At 46.8% G+C, this 24,247-nt stretch overlaps 1 long non-coding RNA gene across 1 annotated transcript in view; it reads left to right on the forward strand.

Moving 5' to 3' along the window:
* The window catches only part of LOC144767135 (uncharacterized), a 222,657-nt gene extending 202,670 nt beyond the window's left edge, over positions 1-19,987 (forward strand). Inside the window, exon 4 of the long non-coding RNA XR_013598071.1 lies at positions 18,967-19,987. This is a non-coding gene — a long non-coding RNA (uncharacterized LOC144767135). The remainder of the gene's footprint in view (positions 1-18,966) is intronic.
* Positions 19,988-24,247: the final 4,260 nt, after the last annotated feature.

The raw sequence follows: 24,247 nt of genomic DNA on the forward strand, positions 1-24,247 counted from the left end.
CCTGCTTCTCGTTTTTTCAGATAGGTGTGACCCCAAAGGCATAGCCAAACCCATGTAGGGGAGTTTTTTGTGATATTTGTCACCCCCCTTTCCTTATTTCGATTCACTCCCTTCTAATTTGTCCGTCTGGAGACTTCTGGCAACCAATTGTTTTGCTCAATTTACTTTCGCCCCCACCGCTGGAGCCGCTGTTGAACCTGCTGGAACCCTTGTGTCTCTCACAGACCCATCCACCACACCCACCGACCAGCAGTCTTTATTCCTTCTCCCTTTTGGCCCTCCATCCCAAGCAGCCCACCAGTTACCCTCACCTGATAGGTTTGCTTGGGCCTCTTTGTCCTTGCCCTTATTGCAGGTCTTCTTCTGACTGACTTTCTTTGTCGCACTTGCCTCCTGCAAAACACCAAACTTTCTGGTTGACTTCCCCGGAGCCCTCGTAGCCCCAAACGTCAACTCATCATCATCTTTCACTTCGCCTTCTTCCAGTTCATCACCATAGTCTAACTGCAACTCCGACTCGACCTCTGCAGGCACCCACATCACTTTGTGCACTGCTCACTTCTGTCCTTTCCCCTTCTTTACATACACACCAATGAAGTCCTCTGAAACCGCCACCAGCGCCCAATTCCTCGATGGGGGATAGGCCGCCGCAGACCCTCTGCTGCTTCTTGCCAGCATCTCAGCCCGTTTTACGGCCCACCGATACCCCCTCGCTTCTACCAGCCTCCACTGGAGGCCCCAGCACCACCGGGTTTCTCTGCCGTCCTGGCTGTTCCTAGTCCTTTCCTTGTGTGATGCGTCTCCTCTACCCACACCCACTTGTCCTTTGCTCCTCCTATCATGGAGTCCTGCTCTACCCCTGCTTCTTCTTCCCAAGTGGGTGTAGGTGGCCCCTCGTCCCAGGGTTCAATACCACTACCCTCCCTAGCTACACACATGGTCTGACTCCTGGATGATCCGGCGTTGTTCACGGATCTTCACTTCTGGGTCCAGCCCTGCCCATCTGGGGAGTTGGGGCGGGGCTTTGACCCCTGTTGTCCGCCTCCCCTGTGCCTGCTTGTGATTGGATATTGCCTCCCTCCTTTGCACCTTATTAATTATAGGCTGGGGGACCCCACTTCTCCCGTTCTGCTGTGGGTCCTGCAGTGTTGGCCTCCATGTGAGGTCCATGGGTGTCTTCCTCATGCCTGCTCCAGCGTGCTGCTGAGCTGGCCCATCTCCCAATTCCTCCCCCCCCCCACCTGTGGTATACCCTCCTCTGGCCGCTCACCGGCTTCAACGTACTGCTAGGCCTGTTCTATAGTGCCTCGCCCCCTCCCCAGGCTCAATAAAAGGCCCGTTGTCCCTCCGGTGGCAGTGAGTTGCTGCGCTGGAAAGCTCCCATGCAGCCCCTCCCCCTGTCTCACTGTGCTGTGTAAGGCCGCGTCATGAGACAAATGCGTGGGCAGGCTATGACCCTGGCCTCCACGCTTCGTTTTCTCTTTATTTGGTTGGCCTTGCCCCCTGCCGCATGTACCTTTTTCCCCCCGTGGTGGCTCCTCCAGACATGCCACCACCGACGCTGCAACTCCAGCAGATGCCGACCGCAGGGTACGGACCATGCCGACCCACGCTTGGTCAAGCACGCCAGACAATACAATGTCCTCGTGGCCAGCCTATCCCAGCACCCTCAGCGGAGCCCGGACGGCCTCTACATCAGGATCCGCCATCTCTGCAGCTCAGAACCGGTAAGGGGAACCGCACTATACCACTACATGGAATGCTTATACTTTGCCCCCCACCAGTCGACGGATTGGAGCAACTAAAACTACTCGGCCTAACTAACTAATTATCTCTCCTCTCTAAATTTGCCAACCCTACCTGATGGAGCCATGAGCAAAAAGAGGAAGAGCCCTCCACACTTCACCTTTATATCCCCACCCTAATCCCTCCAATTGACCAACCCCTTGACCCCCTACAGCATGTCCTTCCGGGGGAAGGTTGGCCTGTGACCCTACGTCCACCAAGGGGCTGGCTATGGTGTCTGTAGAAGTACATTTTTAGGAGGGTACACATTGGGTAACATAAAAGACAAATGTTGGTGCCTCCAACAAGGTTATACATATTTATATACATATATGTTTGCTTAAAATTTGCAAAAAACTGACTATGTATGTGTATATAGTGTTATATTTACATACATTGTGTGTATGTATATATATATATATACACACACACACACACATATATATATATACATATATACATATATATATATATATATACCTCAAAGTGCCCAAAGCTGTGAGAGGGCACACACAATGCTCCGCCTTCCAGCAGTATCATGCAGCTTGCTTACTAGCTTCCAACTTCAATTAATTGTTGCCGACGCGTTTCACGGCCTCTCGCCGCTTCTTCCTGGGCTGCTCCACACAAACGCTGGGACACACACTCGTATTCAATTACTCGCTTTATTTGACATGCTCGCCCTGAGGGCGTGTGCTTGAGAGCTTTCCGTTATAATGCATGCTGGATTACATAGTTCTCCAATATGCGCAGTGGGTCCAGCGCATGTAAGTATTGAGCAATTATTGTTTATATTGTTTTAATCCTTGTAGTAAGGGTTGGAACGTTTCAGCAGGCTCATTTAGCATATTTGAGCATTGTACTCACGCAATCTCGAACAGTTCGAATTTGCAAGCCTCAGTCAGCAGGATTCCTTTTTGTTTTCTGCTGGTGATGGTGCCCCTCTCCACGGCAGGACTGCCGTGTTTAGTATATACCTCAAAGTGCCCAAAGCTGTGAGAGGGCACACACAATGCTCCGCCTTCCAGCAGTATCATGCAGCTTGCTTACTAGCTTCCAACTTCAATTAATTGTTGCCGACGCGTTTCACGGCCTCTCGCCGCTTCTTCCTGGGCTGCTCCACACAAACGCTGGGACACACACTCGTATTCAATTACTCGCTTTATTTGACATGCTCGCCCTGAGGGCGTGTGCTTGAGAGCTTTCCGTTATAATGCATGCTGGATTACATAGTTCTCCAATATGCGCAGTGGGTCCAGCGCATGTAAGTATTGAGCAATTATTGTTTATATTGTTTTAATCCTTGTAGTAAGGGTTGGAACGTTTCAGCAGGCTCATTTAGCATATTTGAGCATTGTACTCACGCAATCTCGAACAGTTCGACGCGTCGGCAACAATTAATTGAAGTTGGAAGCTAGTAAGCAAGCTGCATGATACTGCTGGAAGGCGGAGCATTGTGTGTGCCCTCTCACAGCTTTGGGCCTTTGAGGTATATACTAAACACGGCAGTCCTGCCGTGGAGAGGGGCACCATCACCAGCAGAAAACAAAAAGGAATCCTGCTGACTGAGGCTTGCAAATTCGAACTGTTCGAGATTGCGTGAGTACAATGCTCAAATATGCTAAATGAGCCTGCTGAAACGTTCCAACCCTTACTACAAGGATTAAAACAATATAAACAATAATTGCTCAATACTTACATGCGCTGGACCCACTGCGCATATTGGAGAACTATGTAATCCAGCATGCATTATAACGGAAAGCTCTCAAGCACACGCCCTCAGGGCGAGCATGTCAAATAAAGCGAGTAATTGAATACGAGTGTGTGTCCCAGCGTTTGTGTGGAGCAGCCCAGGAAGAAGCGGCGAGAGGCCGTGAAACGCGTCGGCAACAATTAATTGAAGTTGGAAGCTAGTAAGCAAGCTGCATGATACTGCTGGAAGGCGGAGCATTGTGTGTGCCCTCTCACAGCTTTGGGCACTTTGAGGTATATACTAAACACGGCAGTCCTGCCGTGGAGAGGGGCACCATCACCAGCAGAAAACAAAAAGGAATCCTGCTGACTGAGGCTTGCAAATTCGAACTGTTCGAGATTGCGTGAGTACAATGCTCAAATATGCTAAATGAGCCTGCTGAAACGTTCCAACCCTTACTACAAGGATTAAAACAATATAAACAATAATTGCTCAATACTTACATGCGCTGGACCCACTGCGCATATTGGAGAACTATGTAATCCAGCATGCATTATAACGGAAAGCTCTCAAGCTCACGCCCTCAGGGCGAGCATGTCAAATAAAGCGAGTAATTGAATACGAGTGTGTGTCCCAGCGTTTGTGTGGAGCAGCCCAGGAAGAAGCGGCGAGAGGCCGTGAAACGCGTCGGCAACAATTAATTGAAGTTGGAAGCTAGTAAGCAAGCTGCATGATACTGCTGGAAGGCGGAGCATTGTGTGTGCCCTCTCACAGCTTTGGGCACTTTGAGGTATATACTAAACACGGCAGTCCTGCCGTGGAGAGGGGCACCATCACCAGCAGAAAACAAAAAGGAATCCTGCTGACTGAGGCTTGCAAATTCGAACTGTTCGAGATTGCGTGAGTACAATGCTCAAATATGCTAAATGAGCCTGCTGAAACGTTCCAACCCTTACTACAAGGATTAAAACAATATAAACAATAATTGCTCAATACTTACATGCGCTGGACCCACTGCGCATATTGGAGAACTATGTAATCCAGCATGCATTATAACGGAAAGCTCTCAAGCACACGCCCTCAGGGCGAGCATGTCAAATAAAGCGAGTAATTGAATACGAGTGTGTGTCCCAGCGTTTGTGTGGAGCAGCCCAGGAAGAAGCGGCGAGAGGCCGTGAAACGCGTCGGCAACAATTAATTGAAGTTGGAAGCTAGTAAGCAAGCTGCATGATACTGCTGGAAGGCGGAGCATTGTGTGTGCCCTCTCACAGCTTTGGGCACTTTGAGGTATATATATATATATATATATATATACATACACACAAACACACAGTCAGATTTTAAAATTTTAAGCAAACAAAACTGCTTTAGAATGAAAGGTATTTAGATTTTTGACACATTAATGCGTGTGGCAGTGTGCAGTGTCTGTTTGCTTATTTGTACCGCCCCTGCACATTCAGGGGCGGTGGCACTAGGTGCAGTGGGGTGGCAGGATAAATTGTCTTGGATCACTGGCCTCGTCTGGACGGTACCCCAGTTCTACAGATGCAAGTGAGTACGCTGCTACAATACAAAGGCCTTTTTTAAACTATCCTATATAATTCGGACGAATAGTGACAGGGCTTTGACTTTTTATACTGTTAAAAGAAAAGAGAGCTGGGGCTTTACACACACAGCTCAATCAACAAGCACAGACAAAAATACGAATACATTGAAACCCTTAAAAAGGCAGTAATAATATAATTAAAAGGTTGGAGAGCGCCCGCGGGACACGAACCCCCGAAGGATTAGGCCAAACGTTTACTTGTAAAGGCGTGAAGGAACCGCTGAGCTACAGCCAACCCGGAAATCCTTTCCTTTTCTAATCTTATGTCACATTCACATGCTCAGTCGGGTGCGGTTTCAGTAATATACCGTTTTAAATAACCTTCCGTTACTATAAGATTCATCCCACAGAAGCTTCTGCAGCTGCCAGCTCCCCTCCAGTCATTCATCACGTGTTCGCCAGCGGTGAATGAACTAAGTAGGTGAGGCACACTGACTGTCCTTAATACATCGGGCGTGTAAAGATGCCAGGTGTGTGAAACATGCCGATACTATAGGGTCTGCCGAATTTGACAGCGGCCGCTCTCACGGACAATTCAACAAATGGGGCTAAATGGTGTAAGTTACAGAAAGGTTCTCCACATCAATTATTTAAAGCGCGATGATGTTTTCAGACAGTTCGTGCAGTATATGCTTGCCATGTAAAGTGCCTTTTATCATACTTCAAATTAGAGTACAATCCCCGCAGAGGCTAGTAGAGTTTGTGGCCATAACACACCAATGTCACAGCCAATGCTGCGACAAACGGTGGCCAGAACACAGTTTGCCTCTCGAATAGCGGGACACAGATTGTTTCTGAAAAGCACTACTGCCCCTGCTTGCAGGACAGCCAGTGGCACTTAGACACTGACAAGGGCGGAGAACAGTGAGGAGAGACAGAAAAAGACACAATGGGGGCATAGAAAGTCCAGGAGTGGCAGAGAGAGGGGGACAAAGAAAGAGAGATAGAGAGACAGAAAAAGAAGAGAAGACAGGAAGAGACTAGGGAATGCAGAGAGAGAGACAAAGAGAGGTGGCGAAAGACAGAGAAAGGTGTCGATGGAGAAAGATATACAGAAAGGGACACAGAATGGAAGGGAGAGACGGGGAGCTGAAGAAAGACAGTTGAAGAAATAGAGAAAGAGCAAGAAAGAAAGACAGGAGGACAGGACGAAAACAGAGAAACACAAAGCCAGACTAGAGAGAGACAAGACAAAGTCAGAGGAAGACAGCATGCAAAGGAGAGGTAAAGAGTCATGCAAAAGCAGAGAGGAAGACACTGAACGATTGAGGGAGGGCGAGTTAGGCATTGGGAGAGACAGAGAAAGCGGATAGACCGAGAAAGATAAAGAGAGGCATGGAAAGACAGAGAGAGAGAGAGAGAGAGAGAGAGAGACAGGAAGAGAGACAAAAGCAAAGAGAAAAAAGTAGAGAGAAAGACAATGGGAGGCAGAGAAAAACAGGGGGAGGGAGAGAGAGACATAGCAAACGAGTGGAAGGCAGACAAGGACACAGGCAGAGAAATTGAGTGATATAGAGATACAGGGAGACAAATTGTGAGGAATTGTGGTGTGGTTGTGTAGTCTCACCGTGTAATACACTTACCAACCTATGTAGGGCCCTTAGGTTTTGTCTGTGAAACCCTCAGCCCAACCCTGGGTAGCTGTGGCACTGAGCAGTGAGGCTTACGAAGAGGAACACGTGTTAAGCATTTAAACATCACCAAAACAATCGAAGAAGAAATTGACATGACACTCAGGAAATCCGACACCAATCTAATACAATAGGCTGAATTGTATTAGATTACAAGAATTTAGACACTAGTGGCAGCTTTTTAAAAGCTGCACATTTCATCAAATTACATTAATTTCGACTTGAGATACAAGTTGGTCTTAATGTAGTGAGTTATTTGATACCTTTGAGTGCCCACTTTGATCGCACCGTTCAGAAGTTGACATAGCTATGGGGACAGCATGTTATCCCATATTCGCAAATAGGGTTACTGAGTCTTTCCACAGTAAATACAGTGCTTTCACATGTTTGCTGTCATGAAATGTAAAATACATGTCCTGCCCGTGTCATATGTTGTACCCTGCCTTATGACTCAATAGGCCTGTCAGAGGGGTGGCTTAGACAGATGTACAGGGGAAGTAGTTGCTTTGCCATTGCTTTCAATTGCAATGTTGAGCTAGCAGTGCGCAACTGCTCTGCCAGTCTGCAATGGCGGACTGGGAGACTCATTTTATGTGAGGGACCTATTGGGTGGCACAACCAGTGCTACAAGCCCTGGAGTACCCCGAAAACGTACATGCCGTGGATACCATGGAACCATACAAATAAAGACATTTCCTTTCACCAATCTATACAGTCAGAGATAGGTCTCCTCTCTACTCCACTTCACTTCACTTCACTTCACTTCACTGATGTCCGCCGCCGCCTGCAGTTATCGGCACTGCACGACGCCAGCGCTCGCACCGACTCCTTCATTGCCAGTGCCTCCATCCTGTTATCGTGGCACCGATAACCGCAGAGGGTGACTCCACAGACTCACCGACTTCGCATTATGCTTCACCGCCGACGCAACCGTCTTCCCCTGTCCTGGACTTGACATGTCGTCTCCTCGCGGACATGACACCTTGCCTACCCTGTGGCAGCCAGGAAGCCGGCCTTGACCTCGGCACCACGCCTCACCTCCACGACACCGTGCAGCGTAATAGACTTTGTTTCCAAGCTACTGTTTGTGTGGGGGTCAGTGTGACTCTGTGCCCAACGCTGCGCTCCTTGCGGTGGGCCCCGTTCTTTGGATTTATTGCTCTCACCACGTCGCAAGAGCTCCAGGTGGAGCTATTTGTGTTCTACCTGTTTTATTTTTGCAATAACTGATTTAAAGTCGTATTTCATTAACTGTATGTTAGATTTTTGTCGTTTTGGTCTTGTTGAGTTTAATTAAAGATACTTTATTTTTCTAAACTGGTGTGGTGTCTATTTGTGGTGTTATAACTGTATTACTGTGAGTTTCGGGTACAATTACTTTACACATTGCCTTTGGGATAAGTCTGTTTGCACGTGCCAACCTACCCAGAGGGAGAACAGGGATTATCTAAAGGGTGCATCCCCCTTACTCTGACTAGATTCAAGAGTCCCTATTTGGCCAAAAGGTACCTACCTCTGTCAACTAGAGACCCCCATTCTAAAAGACTTCATCAGCACCAGTAACTGTGAGTCACTCCATCCCCCCCACCCAAAAGTAGATATAAACAATTAGGGGGATGCAAGTAAGTTTCCTAGTAATTCCAATGATAGTGATGACTCAGATGGAAAGCTAGAAGAACAATACATTGAGGATGAGGAGATCCTTAGTGTGTTAGGCTCGTTTGATGCACTAAAACAAGATCAAACTCAGTCACCTTCAACAAGATGGTTGCAAAAGTCAGTGGTTAAAGGTAAGCACCACGTAAATATTACCATTGACGATCATGCAGTGAAGACAGTCAAAATCCACCTTCAAGTAAAACCCTGGAAAGCCCACAAAAAATAAAACAACACGATCTTGGCCCGCAGTCTAATAACAGCTCTGACTTTGGCAGAAATGTTCTGGGTTGGTGGGCCACGATGGACAAAACCTTAACAACTATTGGCCAAAGTGCCAAAATGCATGCAGATAAATTAGAGATGCAAATAATCATCTCACAATCATTGACGACCTATGTTAGAAACAGTGACACCGTTTAGAAAATGTAAACGCTCTGATCACCAAAGCTCAGCAATTCGCCATAAGCCCTCGGACCCATGCTATTGCTCTCAGTGATTAGGGAAGATATCTGCGCTGCCGGGAATAATGCCAGAATTGGTGGAAGAGCTTGAACCTATATCCTCCATATCCAGCTTAAGAGAGAACACTGGTGAACAGGATAGCAATGGCAGGGAGGCGACTTGGCTAAGTAGAGAACGCCCGCCTTGTGTTGGTCCGATGGAACAACTTGCTGTAACAGTGAGTATTTAAACTCCACTTCGTAACGAGGCTGAGAAGATCCACTAGCCAAAGGCACACTAAGTCCAAACTGCAGCTAACACTCTCTTGAGGAAAAGTAAAAAACGCTTACGGACACTAAATAAACAAGCATTGGCAAATCCATTAGGTCGCGCCTATGGGAGAGCTAGTGCTGGCTTTCGCAATCAGATGGGAGAGGGTAATAGAGGGGCGGATAGGTAATCTGGGTGGGTAATGTGACACCTAAAGAAAGCGAAATGAAGCGGGCAGCGGTGACTTATTTGCAGTGTTTTCTTTTCCTTCTCTCAGTGGGAGGGAGAGAAGAAATATGGGTGGAAGGGAGGGTGCTGGGGGAGAAGAAACAGGGATGGGAGTGCAACTAGGCGGGAAGAAGAAACAGGATTAGGGCAGGTGAGGAAAAGGAAAAAAGCGGTAGCATTGACCGCATCATATCGATTTAAAAAAAAATATTTCCTGAATCGCAGCTTATGGCCAGCGGCGGGACACTAATTAGACTTAAATAATCTGTTCCTGGTCCATAAGCCACCGAAAGAAAAAGAGGTGACCAGGGCAGGCACTGCTAATTAGAAGACAGCAGGGAAAATTGGTAATACTGCAAATGGGCACTTTACAAGACCATTATAGAACAGAAGAGCCTTGCACAGGAGAGCGTATTCTCTAGCGCATGCTCATGCAGGTAAGACCTAAAAATGACTTTAAGGAACAATTTGAAGCAACAAGAAGGTGCACACCTGTTTCCTAAATCTATCAGTCAGCCTTAGCGGAAGGCTTATTACGCTTCCTATGTATGAATGAGCGATAATCTCTTGCTGATCCAAAAGGCATCAGTTCACAACTGACAGACTAGTGAGCACCAGTGGCCACTTTTGTGGCAGTGTTTACATGACCCCAGCATGCAAATTCGGACCAGAAGTTTACCATGTGATTTTAGAAAGTCCTGATAAAGTGATTATGTCAGGTCCTAAAAGTATTCAAGTGTCTATTCTCAGCATACCAAAAGTAACTAATCTTTTACAGGATCAGGTCTATGAAATCGCGTATACTTCATTATCCAGCAGAGGAGGGTCAAATTATGTGGAAGGGATAACTAAATTTTACTTTGGGAACAAGAAAATTATGCAGCATAATGCAGCACATTTTCTGTTTGCATTGCTTTATTATTTTGTGTTTCTTTGCACACACCATACAGTCTTGCAATGTGTATATTTTTTACCTCATTAGTACCAGTTTAACCCCTTAGCTGCGGCGGCTATTCCGCCGCAGCGCTAAGGGGGAGGCAGGGCCGCCCGGTGCTCCCGTACAAATGACGGAACCACTTCGTCATGGCCCTCGGTGGGCTGTGCTTGTGACGGAACGGTTCCGTCACGGCCCCGCCCGCTCTTTAGAACGTCAGCGCAGGCGCGGAATTTGCGCCACGCAGACGCGGCGAGCGGGCCGTGACAGAACCGTTCCGTCACCAGCACAACCCACCCGAAGCTCGTGACGGAACCGTTCCGTCACGAGCACACAAAGGGTTAATAACCAAATACAGTAATAAAAGACTGAAAGTTGACCAAATAACATTTACAAAGGGTCTTCCACTGTGCGGAAAGATGTGTTGCCATGTTTTTAGTAATTTTTGATCCGATTGCACTAGAGACAGTTTTTAGGTCTCGGCTAGCGTGGGCTGCGCTTGCGCAGTCTCGCTGGCGAGATTTTACGTTTTCTAGTATGGGGCTTAAACAAGCCAGCTCTTCTCCATTGGCTGGCTTCCTAAACGACGGCCTGCCATTGGAGAAGAGCTTTGTCTGTCACTTTAAGCCCCGTCCGTTTCGGATTGAAGGGCGTGTTTTTTCCTGTCCTTTCACTCTGTGACGTCTTCAGGAAAAAACACGCCTCCCAGTCTGAAAAGGACGGGGCTTGTTTTTACTTCTCATTATGACCATTCCTCCCGCGCTTGCTTGCCCCGCTCCTCTCTCGTGAGCTTCTTTGCCCTGTACTTTCCCTTCGGTATCTAAATTGCAAAATAGTGTACCAAAGTCAGCAGATACCAAAAATGCCCACTTGTGAGATTTTTGTTCAGCAATGACAAATGGGGTTCCCAGGGCCTGATTCACGCCCTCCTTTCTCGGCACAGAGCTCCTCCTCCTCTTGTTCTTGATCATGCCCCTTTCATCCTGCCATGTGTACCCCCACGGTCACCATGAACGGCTGCGAGCAGCCCCCACCGGGTGTAGAGCCCTCAGGCCCACCGATGCCCTTGCAGTCTCCCGATGACGCTGAGTTGGATCTCGTCGGGATCAACCTGCTACTCAACAATGGGTTCAAGGAATCGGACCAGCTGTTCATGAAATAAAGGTAAGGGTGAGGAGGTGGTAAAATCCCAAGAGAGGGGTGCCAGGCTGCTGCTAGGGCCCACTGCCCGGGTTGACGACCCCTATTAAGGCGAGAGCTGTCGGCCCCACTGTTACATACCCCGGACGTATCTGTTGGACTGTTGTCCACTTTACTTAGCTAATACTCCCAGTTAACCTTCAGATTGCCTGTGCTGTCGCTTCCAGTGGAAAGCATTAAAGCGAGAACCTGGTGACGCAAACACAACCTGCTACCTATGCTTCGAGTGTCTCCGCAGCCAGTGCTACGCGAGGTGTACTTGTTTTGCACGGTCATTCCCTCATGTGTTGTCATTGTCTTCCGTATCTTGCCAGTTCACCCACATATTGCCCGAAAGACCTTGCTCCTGACAGCTCTTTTGCTGGCTTTATTCCCCAGAACCAGAGCGATGTAAGTGATACCGCCAGCGTTGTCATTCTCACGTATTTATTGCACCCTTTTGTTTCAAGAACGATATATAGAAATGTTTCGCCCATTAAGGATCTAGATTTAAAGGCACCTTTTAAACATTATTGAAAAGGAGAACCTTGCAACCTGTTCTCCTTAAAACATAAATTGCTTCTGGCCCTTCACAGAAGAGACTTTAGCCGTCAAAGCACTTGCTTTTGTGATACAAACAACATATCTTATCAATTTAGTAAAAATGCAGCTCAGTGGGTTAATGTGTCTGTAACAGTATCTCGTTCAAATTTTTACTGGGCTTATCTAGTCTTTTTAACATTCGGATGATACTTCTACTCATATTAAATATTTAACAGAAAATGATGCTGTGGCTCAGAAAATACCTATTTAGACAGCTGCTCCTTTAGCTGGCTGGCTTCCAAACAGTGGAATACCTTGCCCCTGTTACTCGGGCAAGTAAGCTCTGAATTGATCTATCAAAGGAGGCTTAAAACTTGGTTACTTTGATTGGCTTAAAACTATATTGAGCTTGCCTCATAGGTGTTGCCGGAGTATAAAGTTTTAGCACAGGGAAACTGGCTGAAGTAACCAGGTGCTGTGTAACAACTTTATTATTATTCGTTCCTTTGTGTAAAAAAGAATTCAAAATTCACCAAAATTACTTTTTCTTCTGAACAAGTAAGTACATAATCTAAACAGTGTACGAGATATTTGATGTGGTAAGTGTTTGTGTTTCCTTCTAGGCTGATATCCGCTTGCACCCGAATAACTCTGATGACACAGTAGTTTCATTCAGTGACAGGTTTCAATGCATTGCCAGTATAAACAGACAGCTACACTTGTCTTGTAGTTGATTTAAAAAGGTATTTCACTTAGCATGTTTTTGTAAATAGAGTTCAGATTTGACTAAACATGTACATTTTGCTACACTACATTTCTCACTTTTTTCTTGCTTTGTGTATTAGGTTATGTACATACAGGTTTGTACCATTTTTATGGTCCCATAGCACTTTTGGAACCTAGGTCTGTACTGTTCTGGGATTCTTGTTTCTTCGTAGCTCCTACTGTCCACCAGTGCTCTTATGTGCTCTCCGCTCCCCAGTTCCGTCAAGGGTAGCTCCGGTGCCCATCCAAGGCCCCGCAAACAAAGTGAAGCTACACCGCCGCCGCTCTCGTAAAGCTTCTGCGGCAGTTTCTCCATGGCAGCACGCGCCACAAGCCATCACTCACCTCACTCCCACGCAGCTTTCTAATGTGGTACAAGAGAGACGGTCAGAGCACAGGTCCGTGATTGTTAGATTTGAGAATTTCTGTTAGATTTGAAAATTTCCTATTGACAACTGTACATTTTAAAATATTAAAAACTGAATTTATAAGTTAAACAAAAATGCTCTAATGCAACTAATTAAACAGTAAGACACCTCACGAAAATGAATCAAGTTGATTGTAATATTCTACTGTTAAAGCCTGACTGTTCTGAGAAGCTCTTAACTTGAGGCAGAAGAAGTAGCAATGGAAATGCAGACAAGGCCGGTGTTCCTCTACAGGCAAAATGCATCTTCTCCGCAGAATCTCAAGTGCAGTATCACCCGGCAGTGAGCGAACACCGTGACTCTAACAGCTTCTTGCTCAGCAGCTCTGCTCATTTCGCCACATCCTGCTGCGTTAAGGAGATTGCCTACTGCCATATTGCCTATGGCGTGGGATATTAACTAATTTGCACAGAATCACTGGGCAGTGAGCAAACATCGTAACTAGATTCAAAACTATTGTAAACATATATAGGCTAATTTCTTAGTCTTATCTATACCACAAACTATTGTGCGCCCTGAATTAGGTCCTAAAAGCAGCGTGTTGTGGTTTGTGTGTGTGGCTCTGTGTGTGTGGCTCTGTGTGTGTGTGTGGGGCTCTGTGTGTGGCTCTGTGTGTGTGTGTGTGTGTGTGGCTCTGTGTATGCGTGTGTGGCTCTGTGTGTGTGTGTGTGGCTCTCTGTGTGTGTGTGGCTGTGTGTGTGTGGCTCTCTGTGTGTGGGTGCAAATGCAATAGGTCTCGCATTTGCGAGAGATTGAGCTAATGGGATTGTAAATGAAAATGCCATTTATTTATCTGTTTTTAAAATCAACACATAAATAAAACGTTTATCATTTACAATGCCAATAGCTCTAACATTTCCGAAGGTGAGATCATTGCATTGTAAAGGCTTGTTTATTTAGCATCTGCAGATTATGCAGCAGATGATGAATTAAGAGGCAAACGCTGCAAATGTATAGTTATTCGAAGAATATTCAGCTGCAGAATGGCATAATTCCAGTGGCCCTGCCCTTAAATACAGAAATGTGACAGGCAACACCATAAAAAAGAGCAGACCTGTAGACTATAGACTGAAACTCCTATAGACTCAAACATCAGTATTAAACGTATCTCACAGGATATGGAGACCATCAGATACAGGAACTATCCAACACGTTACACTTATCTGACATGCTCATGCTCAAAGAGCAAAATTGTCCCTTAAATTACACATATCTTACAAGCTCAGCCCTTTTACAGCCAATATATTCCCTAGGTTCCACAGGTCTTACAATGCCAGGCTCCAGACAGAAAGTCAAATTACTTTTACAGGCTCAAGAAACTGGGAGCCAAGATGTGAAACATATTACTCATGCCTTGCAGGTGAAGTCCTGTTGCAGTAGATAGACCTTTTAGTTTACAGACATCCCACAGGCTCAAGCATCTGCCAGTTACACATGTCTTACAGGATGAGGTCTTAGACAGAATAACTATCAATCAGGTTAGAAAGGTTTCCAACCCCAGGCTTTTTAAAGTAAGTTTATACATTAGAGGACATAATTTAAAGGCCCAGACATCTGGCAACAAAGCTATCGCTGTGATTACAGAGCACCTAAAGGTTCATGATCTTGACAGCAGAGGAGGCTTGAAATCTATGACTATTGGAGGATTCAAGGTCCTCTACTGGAAACCTTCATGAATTCCCGAAAGTTGTAAATGTGGAAATATGCGAGTGCATAAACTTCAGTAGCACAATTACAATATTCTTTAACTATCAAATACTCAGGGCTTGATTCTTCAAAAAAACACTAAAAATCTGCACTCGCAAACTTCCAAGCATGCCTGGGTGCAGAGATTTCCAGTTACAAATTCAAAATTTTTTCTCAGGTTACACCTGGAAACCTGCCGCAGTCACAGCTTTCCTCAAATAATACTGAATAGGTTTTTGTGAATCCTCCTTCACATGCGAAAATAAAGGATGTATAACATTACAACGCATGCTTTTACCACGCATGCCTTTACAACGCAGTTTTTACAATGCATGCCTTTACAACGCATAGCGCTTAGGGGTGCTGGATAGTGAATAGTTTAATTTACTATTCCAACTCCAGTCCCCGTGGATAGTAGGGAAGGTGTTGGATAGTAAATTAAATCTATTCCCTATCCTAGAGCGCCCCCCAGCGCTATGCGTTGCAATGACATGCGTTGTAATAGTTGCGTCGTAAAGGCACTGCGTGGTAAAAGTTGCGTTGTAAAGGATGTTTCCCGAAAATAAACAAGTGTACATATTGCGGAAGAAACAAATGAACACCTTCAGAGACATATGGCTGTGGGAATTTCTGCCCTGTACCCCTCACTTGCCACCCACAGAGATTTATCCTCAAGAGTACTGTACTTCCATTTGCATAAACTGTCTTTCGAGTGCGGAACTGACTTCTGTCAATTGTAAAACCGATTTGCACTTGTAAACAAAAATACAGCGGCATGTTATAGAGACTTACACTGCCTGATTTGTTATTGCTAGCACCTACTTAAAGGGAGATCATTTTCAAATACCTTACTCTGTGTTGAGTGAAGGGAGCAAAATCAAATGCTTGCTGTGATTCATGCTGGGAGGGACGGTTATGGACCATCCAAACCACATTCCTATCTAGACAGAGGGAAGAAATAAGGAACGGATGGACTAGTGGGTGGGGGAGGGGTCTACTGCAGCTTGAATAGGACAAAGCTGTAGCTGGTAGTTGACATAGGGGTTGTATAGCGCTCAGCTGCCACTTTTATGGCCTTTTGATGCAATCCCCTTGTTAGTGTTCTTTGACCTTCAAAATTAAATTGTTTTGAAAAATTGTCTGTCCTGTATCATGACTTTATGGGGGTTATTCTCAAGAACGTGCGATAATCATCGCCAAAATAGGTTAATGCAATTTTTCATATCACCATCTACTGCAGGAAAATAACTCTGTGTTAACGTCATATTCACAACTCGGCGGTAACATGCGAGAGTTTCCCAATAACGCGTCAAATGACTGCAATAAAATCAACGGGATGTCGATAAAAATCTAAACACGAACATGAAAAAAGTGGCGATAGGCCCAACTGTGATAAAAAATGCAGCGATAAGCAGCACGAGGCCGGCAAGTCCCACAAGGCAGGCGGGAAAAATCACTATAAAATCGGCAATAAAAAACACAAACAAAACACAAACAACTGCGAAGCACCAAGGATGTAGCCGGAGCAAGTACAGAGGACAACCAGAAACCCTCAAGCCCCACAGAGGACCAACCTGGGACCTCGGGGTCAGGGAAGGGCAAGGAGACGAAGAGAAACCCGCATATCAGTCCGCAGGAAACCAGATCCTCATTATGGAGGTGCTAGACCACCACCACAAAATGTTCATCACCTTCACTCTGTCATTGGCAACTAAAAATACAATATGGCAGTCCATCTTGGCCAAGGTGAATGCAGTCAGAGTGAAGAGAAGGGAAGTGGACAACTGCAAGAAGCGCTGGACTGATGTGAAGCGCAAAACCAAGCTGAAACTCGCGGATGTATGACGTTACAACGCACACTTTTACAACGCATACCTTTACAACGCATTTTTTACACCGCAAAATCCATTACAACGCACACTTTTACAACACATACCATTACAACGAATTCTTAAAAAATACCTTTACAACGCATTCCACTACAACGCATACTACATTTACAACGCATACCATTACAACGCATTACATTACATTACAATTAAGGTAAGTGTTGGATAGTGTAGGGGTTAACATTACTATTCTAACTCCAGGGGGTGCAACAGTAGGGAAAATATTGGATAGTGTAGGGGTTAAAATTACTATTCTAACTCCAGGGGGTGCAACAGTAGGGTAAGTGTTGGATGGTAAGTTTTGCATTGTAATGGTATGCGTTGTAATGACTGTGTTGTAATGGTATGCGTTGTAATAGTATGCGTTGTAGTGTCATGCGTTGTAATGACTGCGTTGTAAAAGTGTGCGTTGTAATGGATGTTGCGGTGTAAAAGTTTCGTTGTAATGGTAGTGCGTTGTAAAAGTTGTGTTGTAAACGTTGTTTCCCAAACTCGCAGCCAACCTGAAAGCAGCAATGTAGACTGGAGGTGGGAGTCATGGGACACACCAGGAGCTGGATGAGATGGAAGAAATGGTGCCCAGAGTCATCATTGGGGAGACGGTGGCAGGAGTTTGCACAACATGACGTGAGCCAGCAGCAACAGGGTGAGTAACGACCAGGGACTGGGGAGATGGGGGGAAGTGGGCAAAATGGCACAGCTGCACAATTAAGTATAGCACATCTGTGGACAACCCAACCATGCCCAAGAGTCACAACTCTGACCAAGAGCCCAATTTACCCACATCTGCAACATCTTAGCACTGTATAAGCACAGAAGTGAAAGGCACACTGCCTGAAAGGTATATGGGCCAGCCAAATCAGAGCTGAAGGGGAAACGCACCCACAATAAGAGCACACACACACATAAGAATCAGAGCACCTCAACATCGTCAACAATGTGGTACAAACTGCAACACTTTCACAACAGAACAGAAGGCACAACTGCTGCCGCTTGTGTGTAGAAAATGGCCATTCGCTTTTGGCATAGCAGGGAACTGTGAGATGATATTGTACAAGTACAACCTCACATCCGTGATGGTGCAGGGATGTCAACTGAATATGAAACCAAATATGCAGCAATCGAGGTACGCAGATCTTTTAGAAGGATCTATCTATGAATATTGGAATTGTTATTGGAGGCCACTATTATTGAATATCGTGGACCGCATTGAGGGTCTAATATCTCTCACTGCGGCTGACAACGTCTCTCATCCAAGAGAGTATATAACACACAGAAGTATACTTGGCCATATTTGCACTCATAGTATTTGTGGCTAATCTCCTGCTATGGTCCTGCACGAATTAAGACAAGCAATGCTGACGGTCACACGTACATTTCACTATGTGAAAACAAAATATACTGATATCCACTTGATATCAAGACTCTGTTGCACCGCTTTTTGATTTGGAACTAACACAGGAAACTTGTTCCCCCTGCTCATTTGCCTGTGTGACACTATACCTGATTTGGACTAGGTCCTGATGAAGGTATTTCGCGTGTTGTGTTAAGCCACCGAAAGGTGCGTCGACCTCCTGTGTCCAGACCTTATAGTTTTCTTATCATCTTTGTGGAAACAGTTTACATCTTGCTTTTCCCTAAAAATCTAGATGTGTATATGTGTCTTGTATGATTGTGAACAATTGAGAGAAATGAATGAGTTGAATACAAGACTGAATATTTAATTGGGGTCAACAAATGTGTACTTAACTTTGTATGACAAATTGATTTCATGTATAAACATTATTTAAAAATATATAATTTTTTTTTTCTGTGTAAAAAAATGGCATTTAATGCATTGGCAGAGTAAAGATAAAGTCAGTAAGAATAATAAATACAACTCTAAAAAGTAAAATGTGGTTTTGTATGTTATAAATATTGGATGTCTTTTATGTATTGATACCCATAACAGATTTAATCATTGAGAAAGAAATATAGGTCACAGGTGAGTGTTTTTGTTTCAAATGTGGTTGTTAAGTTCCCCTCTTACTGCCAGACCTCACTTTCCCTACAGAGGGGGTCCCTTGCTCTTTGATTGCAGAGATGTCAACTGCCCCGCATGAAATAGGCATCTCCTCACAAACAGTCACAATGTACATTGTCATGCATGCAGTCTGTTAGTAAACGTGTACAATGCGTGAACATGCATGTGAACACAATGTCAATCTGCATCTCCCCTTCACATTGCAGGGAGCATCAACACCTCTTGCAGAGCAGACCCAACAACTCAGCACTGATGATGAAGAGGAACTCCACAACATCGACACCGACACCGACACCCTCTACCAGCTCTAGGACAGCTTCGGCACCCCACCTCCAGGAGCAGGGCAGCCCAGCTGCATCGAGGAGACCTCACCCCCTGCACAGACCACACAGAAGGAAGCACCCACCACCACCTCTGTCTCCCAGGACCCCCACAAACAACATATGGCATTCCAATACCGTGTGTTAGGGTGCCAGGAGAAGATGGCTTATCAGCTGCGGGTGGGGTTCAACCTCATGGCGGCAAAACTAGATGCCATACCTGGGTGTCTAAATCCCATCAGGGATGACTTAAAGTCCCTAACAGACACCCACTGTCCTCTCCATGTTTTCCAACAATCCATGGCTGACATCGCTGGAGTCATGACTCTGAGCTAGGAACAACTGTCTAGTCAGAGTGGCTCCAGCAATGACAGCCCGGAGTTGGGACACATAAGGAGAATGATGGGGAGCTTGGAGCGGATGCAGACGGAAAGAATGTTTGCCACGGCTGCACACCAGCGAGATGTAGCTGTGATCTTCCATGCCCTGCAGATCCTCGTCATGGCATTGCCACCACAAGGCCTGGCACGGATGAATGCTGCTGCTACTACTCCATCCACATCTCCGTCTCCTGAAGTGTCACTGCCATACAGTGATGCAGACAAAACACCACCACCCACATGTGAGGCATCTGACACATCAGAGGACAAAGATGATGATGAATCTGGCTTTGTGGTAAGAATAAAGTGGTAGCATTCATCTCTGCCATGTGGCCGGTTTCAGCTTGGTTCTGCCCTCTGCATCATGCCCTGGAATAACACCTTCCACTGCCCCCCAATACACTCAGCAACACTCACCTTGGACCTTGACATAGACTGCCATATTTTGTTTGGTTACCAATGACACAGCAATCATACTGTGGACTGAAGTCTTCCACTTCCGATGAACTTGTCAATCCCTAAAGGACTCTGGCTGGCCCTCCACGGGGCAACAATGTAAAGTAGGGTTTGCATGGCCCTGTACTGGTCCAGCTTCAACACTCCGCTGAATGTGAATAAAACATTCTAATTCACACAGAAGTGTCATGGCTATGATCAATCAAGTATGAAAGTATGGATGAATGTAGGGTCAGTGATTCTACAAATAGGTACTCCTTGGGTAATGCTGTCAATGCACATGTCTGGGCTTGACCCAGATATGCAGTGAGACACACATTGTCATTCAAATCAATACTCATCACAGTTGAATATAAGTGAAGGTGCGTAGACATTATTAGCATATGTGTGTCAGTATGGGCAAGATAAGTGCCACAACATGCAGACCAATGCAGCAGTATGTCAGAATGAGGAACGTTGTCAAGCGTCGCTGTCCACTCTGAGAGAGTGCCTCACCTTTCACAGGTGTGTGTTAACCCGTGTTGGTGAACAGCAAAACACACAAGATGGACCGGAATCAAGCATCCTAGGACCGGTTTCTGGCTATCAGCCTTCTTCAGCCAGGATAGCTTGACTCTAGTGGCTTAGTGAGCACGGGACCCACGTCTGGGCATACCCTTCCCGCATAGGGTGAACAGCAAAACACACAAGATGATGGACGGAATGTTGCACAATGGCAACCCGTGTTGGTGTCCACTCATGTATTCGGAGTCCAGGCAAATGCAGCCATGTCCACTGTTGTTGTGGGATATGTGACCAGATCACCAAGATGCAACAAGGTTTGAGACATGTGCAATGGGTTCCAATCTGTTGTGGCTGCAGGTACGTAGTTACTCGTCCATGAAAGCGATTGCAGCTTCGTAGGCTATCATTTCCAACATGAGGTCGTTGTCAACTTCATCAAACAGAACGGCGAGGTGATCCATTAGCAGGTCCGGACAGATGTGCTGCGTCCACCCCCTTTCACCAATTAGCACTAAAGCCCAATAGGGGAGCAGTTCAATGTGGTCACTCTATACGAGGATTTGTGCAATCTCCCAGGTCCAGCTGCCAGCATGTATGCCAAGTATCAAGGCATCCCATAAACGGGTTTCACTGTGACACTCCTGGTCGTGGGCCAACAGGGGGAGCATACACATGTCAAAATCCAGTTCAGCTACCGTCCTGTTGGATAGGCACACATCCATGGACCACTCGAATATGCACGATCAACAATGCAAAACAGGCTGAACGCAGGTGACGTTGACAAGGCGGAAGCTTAGCCGGTAACTTATCCGCAGCACTGGCAATGGCAGTGCTCCCAGTAAATGCAGCATACATGCACGATAAAGTTCAACGTGACAGGGGTTGTGCATGTGTCCGGGATGTTCTGCCATTGCGTTAGTGGCTCTGGTTGAACCGGCACTGTTCTGGCCTGCGCCAGTTCTGTGGATGAAATGCCACAGCTCGGATCAATGAGTTGTTTTAGTGTTCAACGTTTGTACGCCTGGTATGGTGTGGGAGTAAGTGTGAAGGCCATTCCATGCAAGATAACTTTGAGCAAGGACTGCTGTATGAGGGGTGTATATACGTTGGTCTTTCGTCGGGCTGTGCGTAGTGTGGAAGTCATCATCAGCTGCTATAGTATCTGCCAAGGGGTGCCGGGCACATGCAGTTCCGAGGTCGGAGGTGCAGACGTGCTTCCGCCTGATAGTTCAGACAAAGGACCTTTCATCCCTAATGTTAGTTTGTCATCTGCTTGCATTCAGGAAATGTGATGTAGCTTGTTGGGGGTGGGGTGGGATGTGTGGGACTTTGGGATTCATGTTTGCATGTCTTGCATGTAGCAAATGAGCAGCATCACTGTGTGTTACATTGCCTCACAGCTGCTCCTCCCTCCCCGAGCCTATTTACTTGTGTGCGCTGCGCGGTTGCATCACTTGTACTCCTATGGCACACCATTGTCATGCCTGTCTGTGCATGTCCACAAGCCTGACAATGACACTGTGATGTTGGCTGTTGAAGGTGGGCGGCCATGTTAGTGTAGACCTATGGTAAGGATAGGGCGGACAAAGATGTAGAGTTCATGCCTGGCTGAACTCGCGTTGCAATTAGGGATAGGCATTTGGCTCATGCTGTGGCAATACAGATACACACAATACTTGGCATGTATGAGTCAAGACCCCGAGCGGTCTTCAGCTCCTTTATTTCTCCATTTGTGGGAGCCCACCCTCCGGGTGCATGCTACATTGCAACATTGTCGATTGCAGGCCGGGTGGGGCCAACTCTACAACAGAGACACACGCTATAGTTACTTCCTCGTCCAGGCAAGAACTGAATCACACCCAGAGCCCTGGGCAAATTCTCACACCTCTATGCTGGACTGGCGTACGCCGGCCCAGCCCACTCCGCTTACGTTTACAGGGGGGACGACAAAGCTACATGTCCAAGGTCTTACCCACTGCCTGAGGTGACATGGTTGCGTCCACTGTCCACAGCCCAATTTAATGTGGTAGGGCCCGGGGCCATCATGCATACATAATGACCACACAGAGACACTTAGATAGCTAGTGGAACTGGCTAAAGGCACGTGCGCCGGCCTCTTTTTATTACCAGGGTCACATATCCAATGACGCCTGTGCTGGATGGGTGTGGGGTGAGTGTAAGTCAGCCCTCAGGGAGTGATTGGTGCTGGCAACAACTAGAACTGTGATCATCGGATCACACACACAGATTAAATCATGAAGGGTCCATGACTTGCAGTGCACTGAGGTAGGGGCACCAGATCTGAAATCACACACACATGATTCAATCATAAAGGGTCTATGACTTGTGGTGCACTGAGTTAGTGGCACCAGATGCACAGCAGCCGGCACCGGCCTACTGCCATGTGGCAATGACTTGAGCTTCACTGAGGTAGGGGCACCAGAGCTTAGCGCACTCATGTGAAGAAATTGTGTCCCTTTGGGATATTCCTGCTGCAGCTGCAGTGGGGTTATGGTACACCTGCCTCATCTTCATCATTATCGTCCCAGGTCTTCCCCACTGCCTGAGGTGACATTGTTGTGTCCACTGTCCACAGCGCAAAACTCAATCATAAAGGGTCCATGAGTTGTGGTGCACAGAGTTAGTGGCACCTGATGAGCTCAGCGTGTGCACAGCTAGCAATGTTGGCGTTTCCTTGCAGGTCAGGATTTGATTTGATATGTGTGAGACCTGCTGACCACAGTGTAGGCCCGAGGCAGCAGTCAGCAAGGGCCCACAGCCACGTGGCGTTGACTTGAGCTGCTCACATTTAGTGACACGTGAAGCGCTGAGCGGGTGCGCAGCCTGCAATGATGCATGGTCCGGGCGGGCCGCACTGGAAGCAATGTCTATTGCCTACTAGACTGCGCCATCAATAAATCAAGACTCGATTGGAATTGGGGGCCCTGGTTATCGCAGTGTAGGCTGAAGGCAGTAGTGAGCACCCACATAACTCCGCGGTGCTGTGCCGCTGGGTGCGCTGGGGACCTGTGTCACGGAAGCCAGTGATCGGCTGAGGAGTCTGGTGGTCACGGCGGCAGACTCATGGCAGGGTGAGGGGTGCTGCCCTAGCAGACACGTTGGGCATCCCGGAAGCGAACCATGCCCACAGCCCGGGCCTATATATTCACACTCCTACGCTGGACTGGCGTACGCCAGACTAGCCCACTCCGCTTCCGCTTACAGGGGTTGACGACATAGCTACATGGCCGAGGTCTTCCCCACTGCCTGAGGTCTCATGGTTGCGTCCACTGTCCACAACATTACAAACACCAGAAGTATATGTCCACATGGACATGTCTGTGCTCTGCATACTGAAGTCTGTCCAACACATCACCACCACACTTGGAATTGTGTACATTCTTATTCATGGGTGACCTGCCTCCTTCACACATACTTGGCTCCCACCCCTCCCGACATTCTGCAATTGTGTGGCTGAGGGGCCATGCCATTTTCGGAAGGTCAGCTGTCTTGTTCTGCGCAGCCTCGGTGGTAGTCAGGGGGGAGGGATCTGGGAGAGGGGCCTGGGGGTAATGGTGGTGGGTATTGTGGCCATCTCGGGTCTCTGAGCTGCATGATCAGTAGCTCCATGACATGTGTTGGTCTTCAGATGTGGCTCTGTGCTGGCCTCCCTTTCATACTGCAGGATGTCGTCCTGCTTAACATCAGTAAAAGGCAGGTGTTAAATCCCTGCTGCTAATGCGCCTTATCAACTGTTTTTGGATCGCATCGCAGATCTGGCTGGTCGTTGAGAATATCGCGAAGTGGTGTTTTTGTGTGTGTTTGCA

The sequence above is a fragment of the Lissotriton helveticus genome, chromosome 7, assembly GCF_964261635.1.
Source record: "Lissotriton helveticus chromosome 7, aLisHel1.1, whole genome shotgun sequence".
Classification (NCBI taxonomy): Eukaryota; Metazoa; Chordata; class Amphibia; order Caudata; family Salamandridae; genus Lissotriton; species Lissotriton helveticus.